This window comes from Papaver somniferum, chromosome 7, assembly GCF_003573695.1.
Source record: "Papaver somniferum cultivar HN1 chromosome 7, ASM357369v1, whole genome shotgun sequence".
NCBI lineage: Eukaryota > Viridiplantae > Streptophyta > Magnoliopsida > Ranunculales > Papaveraceae > Papaver > Papaver somniferum.
Window position 1 is genome coordinate 41,061,633 of NC_039364.1, and position 6,061 is coordinate 41,067,693.

Here is a 6,061-nt window from a genome sequence, read left to right on the forward strand (position 1 = left end):
GTATGATTGGATTGGTGAGGTGGTTTAATCTCGCCAAGGTGGAGATTGTTAGAGTATGTGGCTCGATAAACACCACATATGTATAACTAGGATAGTCCCACATGGAATAAGAGGAGTACATGTGGCGCTTAATAAGCTTGGGCATCTCCTTACATAGCACCAAGGCCTTTTAGATTAAAACCCCAAACCTGTTGCAACAGGTGGTCAAGTGGAGACAGTATCGGTGCTATGTGGTCCGGCCCAGAAGTAGGGTCCGGCGGTCCATGAAGATCCTAACAGTTCACATCTGTGATCTGTCAGTAAGTGGAGTGTAACAAAAGTGTAAGAATTTAAGAGTCACCTCACTTTTGGATAGAGAGTTTATTCTGTCGCTGATACCGTGTGCCTTGTGAACTCCTCGAGTAACTATGAAAAATAAAAATGAGACTGGAGAGAAGTGAAGCAGACCAATAAACCACAACCTGCAAACAACTCCCAAATGATCTCTCAATCGCTAATGCTTCATCCCTCCTTCCCTTACACTTCTCTTACACTTGTTTCCCGCTCATATCCTCTACCTTCCCTTATCCACTTCTCTACTTCTTCTTCTTCGTTTCCAAGAATTACTAAACAAAACCCTAGATTCCCAAAAGCCTTTTCCCGTGCTTCTTTCAATTCTTCTACTTCGACTACTGAAAATGAGTTAAACTTCGAATTGGAGCGTTTGTTGGCGTTATTACCAGAGAAATTACAACAAAAGGCGATTGAACATCCAGAATTGAACCAAATGATTGAAGTTGTAATGGATTTGGGTCGAAAACCTCTTGATCGATTCCCTTCTGGTGATTTTATCTTATCTGATTATCCTATCACGTTTCAGGATCTCCAGGTTGCAATATCTCAGGTGAAACCCTAATTTCCAGAATTACCATCTTTTTATTTTTTAACGTTTTGGTTTGATTTATGCAAGTCGAATTTAGCAAATCATTGAAATGCTTACCCTTGAATTGAATTTGATAATCAGACCAGTAAACACAAGACTGATGAAAAACTGATTTTTAGTTGCTTTAATATTTGACAATCAAACAAGGTCTGATTTTGTTGTCTTCTAGATGAGCACACTGTTACCGAACTAAAAGCACATCTAATCATGGGCTTACACCCTTAAGAGATCTTAAAGTGGAAATACTTATTTGGCGTAGGGTTTGGTTAACAGATCAATTAACTGCTATTTGTAGCATTTCTTTTCATTCCCCGTGATACCTTTTATTTTATCATTTGTGATGTTCTAGAAGACCATAGAAAGTTCGTTTACAAGAACCTACATTGCAGGTTGGTGATTTTGCTGTTGACAACCGCGCAGGCATCAGCAGAACCTTACATCGTATTAGTGCCATAAGAAATCGTAAGGGTGAGATTGTGGGTTTAACTTGTCGCGTTGGTCGGGCAATACCGGGAAGTGCTGATTTGTTGCGGGATTTGGTTAAGGATGAAGCTTCTATATTGCTCATTGGGCCTCCGGGAGTCGGAAAGACTACAATTATTAGGTCTGTCCTTCACACTGCTAGCAATACAAACTTGTATGAATCTTCTCCATATCCATAACTAATTGATATATGTGTCTGCAAAATAAATTTATTCAAAAACATAAATATTGTCTGCAAAAATGTAATTGGTTTCACATGTTGTAATTTGCAGCTGTGCTACTCAGTGCATTTGAATCTTCTAAAAAAGAAGTTAAGCTATTGCCTCTTTCGTGGCGTAAATCATAAAGATGTTTACTTTGCAATTTCACCAATCGCTTCAGTTTTAGCCTGTTCTCCTATCTTACATCAGTCGGTGTGTTCTTAGAATATCTTATCTTGGACTATATTTGATCTCGGCTTCAATCCCCAGTCAACCTTTTTCTCTTCTTTTAAATAGTCCAATATTTATACCTTGTCTGTGAGGATTTCCTAGAGTATTTGTCCCAGGGAAGCTTGGCCCACGCAGAAACTTTGAAGATCTTGCCGTGATTACTTACTAATGTGTTTGAGTACTTGTTGGGGACAGTCAGAGGAAAACTTTGTCAAGTCACTATTCTCAACAATAATAACATTGATGCAGGATTTAAGATCTCACTATTAGTGTATATTACTTCCCTGCTGATATTATATTCTAAGTGTAGAAAATGAGAGGAGGCTTGAAACAGGCTGAACTAGCTATAGTGATACTATGCATTACATCTTGTCAAGTAGTAACTAACCAACACAATTTTTGTTGCAGAGAAGTAGCTCGGATGCTTGCAGATGACTGCAGCAAACGTGTGATGATTGTCGATACATCAAATGAGATAGGTGGTGATGGTGATATACCTCGTGCTGGAATCGGCAAGGCTCGAAGGATGCAAGTTCCACATACTGATATGCAACATAAGGTTTTTCTCTTGACCAGCTAATGTAGCGTGGTAGCCACAGTACAACAAAATTAGTTCTCCTGCACATTTAGATCTTAGGATCCGTCATACCCCCTCTTTCTCTAAACTTGATGTGTGCTCTGGAATAATTCTGCAACTAGCCGTAGGATTTAGTCTGAGTTGCTATATTTCTTCTACTTTTTAAGCAGATCCGCATTTTAAACCACATTAAATAACCTATATGTCAGGGCTACCACCTGAGGAACTCTAAATTACGATATGGGATGCGCACATATCGTGTCAAAGTGCGGTTAGGGTATTATTGGTGGGTCTGTTTGTCTTAGCCTAATGAGCTTTGGCATTTCGTTTAAATTTGGTTGCTCTCTCGTGTCTGTTTGCAAGCATATCCCTGTTGCTGGATTGTTGGAAGGATAAGGATACAAATCAAGCGAATCCTAAAAGTTTGCTTGTACAGTCTTGGTTTGGCTAAATTGTTGTAACTCTTTGCCTTTCAGGCTTTCTTAATAAAGCCGTTCTCAGTTATTAAAAAAAAAAATAACAATGATTTTTTTTGTTTGTTTTTATAATTATTTTGCAGGTTCTGATCGAAGCTGTTGAGAACCATATGCCCCAAGTCATCGTAATTGATGAAATAGGTACTAAACTTGAAGCCATGGCTGCAAGCACCATTGCACAGCGTGGAATTCAGCTAGTTGCAACTGCTCATGGAGTAACAATTGAAAATTTGATAATGAATCCTTCTTTGGAGATGCTTGTTGGAGGAATACAAGTAAGGCAACTGTTCCTCTGAATCTCTGAAGCATTAATTATCTCCTTCCGAATTTTCTATACCAAATGGAAAAGTTCAAGTGTTTATTTCTCTGATGCCTCGCGTTATTCATTTTTTTTCTTCTTTTTCTTAAAAGTGTATTGTTATAATTATTAGGCGAACCATCATTGTCAATAAGGGGTTTTAGTGCACATTCAGATGAAACACTAGTATAACCGTGTATGCAATCTTTGAACAATACCGGGACATATTACTGTTTCAATGGTATGGCATTCTGACTTGTAAGATTTCTTTGATATGGTTTGAGACGGCAGTTTTTGAAAATGGAGTCTTGGAATGTAGATTTCGATAATCTGTTTTGCTCGATGCACGTCTTTCTTCTATGAATTCTCCCTTCGGTGCCTGCATGTTGCTTTCTACAAATTGTTTTTCTTACAAAACCCCTAAATTACTCACTACTCCCTTTCTTGCATTATACTGTGATAGTGATATAAATTTGGTACGATGCTTCTTTATTCCAGTCAATCAGTTATGTCGGTGTCTTCATTAGGAATGAAAACAATTAATTATCAGCTCTATTTCAGAGTGTTACACTTGGGGATGAAGAGGCTAGTAGAAGGGGTGGTCAGAAGACTGTATTAGGAAAGGACCTTCAACTTTTACTTGTGCTGTGGAAATGATCTCCAAGGCTGAGTTAAGAGTTCATCGTAGTTTAGAAGCAACAGTGGATGCCATTCTTTCAGGTACATTTTTTTTTTCCCTTGTTGTGTCTGTTTATCAATATGTGATATCTCATGCATTTTGCACAGGTCGATCCCCAAAGTATGATATACGCAAAATGAACACTTGGCGAATGGGTGCTGAGAGTCATGAGACACATGCCATATTAACAGAACCCTCAATAGACAGTTCCTTTCAGAAGCAAGATGAAATCTCTGTTGAAGAGTTTCTGGATGTGGATGACCAAATAGTCATTCGAGGTGAGCTCAAATCAAAAGTTACTACAAAAACGCCAGTAAGCACTAGCAAAGATGAGGTCCCCGTTCATCTATTTGTTTATGGGGTAAGATATTTTTAACTCCTGGTATTGTTATGTAGTTATTGCCGTCATCTTTGTCACACATCTTCTATATTAAGTTATTTCCTTGATATGCAGATGAAAGATAGTATGACAATAGATGTTCTCTTGTTTGTTTTTAATTTGCTTTCTTAAAATCAAACTTTGCAGTGGGTATCCACCTTCATACTCATAGTCAGAAGTGGCAATTTGATTTGACTGTATATATTTAGCCTCACCATCACTGATCCAACATCAGTTAACACCTCATCCCTTCTTGGGTTTAATTTCCTATTTGTGGTATTCAACTTCAAATTGGAGATGTTGGAGCTACATTTTTTGTGGATGCATCTCTTTTGGAATATTCACTTACTGATTGCTGTTTCCACTGGTCATTTTCTATATATTTATTCGTAGTGAGTGCCTGTCTGGAACTAATAGGTTAACAGTTATTTTAGATCCCTGAGACGAGCGTTATTCAAGGGGTTAAACAGCTGAAGGCGGATGATAGAGTTGAACTAACAGATAACATGAGTGAAGCAGATGCAGTGCTTGCTTTGCAGGCCAAGCTGAAGAAAAATCCACGTATTCAAGCTGTTGCTAAATCTCACGACAAGTCCATTTATGTGACGAAGGTAATTGTGCGTGTTTCAATATTTCTTTGGAGGTTTTAAATCTCAGTCATGGTCCCGTTAGATCCCAGCAATCACATTATGGATATTTGTCCCCATGTCAAACAAACATGTGTTGACAAAATTGAAATCTAAAATCAAGATGACTCTAATTTAATTGTTTGGGTTTGGTTTTGTTGTAGACGACCTCTTTGATGCAGATAATGAAAGCTGTCCGAGCATTATTGAATGAACACGATAGTGGGTCAAAGGATTTTGAAGCAGAAAAGATGAATTCTTTGGAGAAGATGGATGCACTAGAGGTAATAATGAATAGGTGTTTATACAGCTCTATTGGGTCAGTATTTATTCTCAAATATCAAAGTGAGAAGGGAGTTCTCAGTCCACTCCTGATAATGATTTGGATTATACTTTGGATAAGTTTCTGGTTTGGTTAGCATAGCGCAGTGCATACATAGCTCATAAGAACCGTGCATGTAATGTAAAAGTTTTTAACCAACTTCCATTAACTCTGGTCATTGAAAATACAATGTTGCCACAAGATGCATAACGTAGTTCCTTTTGATTACAGGAGGCACGACTGGCCATTGAACAAGTTGTAATACCAAAAGGAGAACCTGTTGAGTTGCTCCCTAGGACTTTCCACATCATGTCTCTACAAATATACAAATGTATTTATTGAGTAAACCCCTTTAAAACTCTTGCTCTTTCTTTTGTTTCAGTCAACGATGGTCCCTAATTATGCAAAATTGCCTAGTCATTCTATGTTCTAACTATCTGTGCAAAACTCAGAATCAATTAGAAAGAATGCCTATGGAGTTTACTTTTTCATCTTCAACGTAAAGAAAATGACGTTAAGATGGATAACTTTGGTGGGATGACACTGTGGTGCATTAACGGTGTCAATGCGATTCGGTAATTTGTTTGATTCTATAAAGCAGATGTATGAAACTTGTTTTATGTTATATTCCTTAAATTAATTACCAATCAATAAAGATAATTTGACCAAGCCAAGATGGTGATTGGTGACGGCCATCGAAAAGTAATATTTGGAAGCAAATGTTGAAAATGTACTGGTAGTCTGGTACGAGGATTTAAGACTAATCTGGATTAAATCACCTTGGTAGCCTTCCGATTTATATTTTAAAACCGATAAATATAAAAGTTAGAGAACGACCCCTGCACCCATTTTATGCAAACTCATCGGC

General features: G+C 37.8%; 1 pseudogene; it reads left to right on the forward strand.

Moving 5' to 3' along the window:
• The first annotated feature begins 415 nt into the window (after window positions 1-415).
• On the forward strand, window positions 416-5,778 carry LOC113297072 (annotated as a pseudogene).
• The last annotated feature ends 283 nt before the right edge of the window (window positions 5,779-6,061 follow it).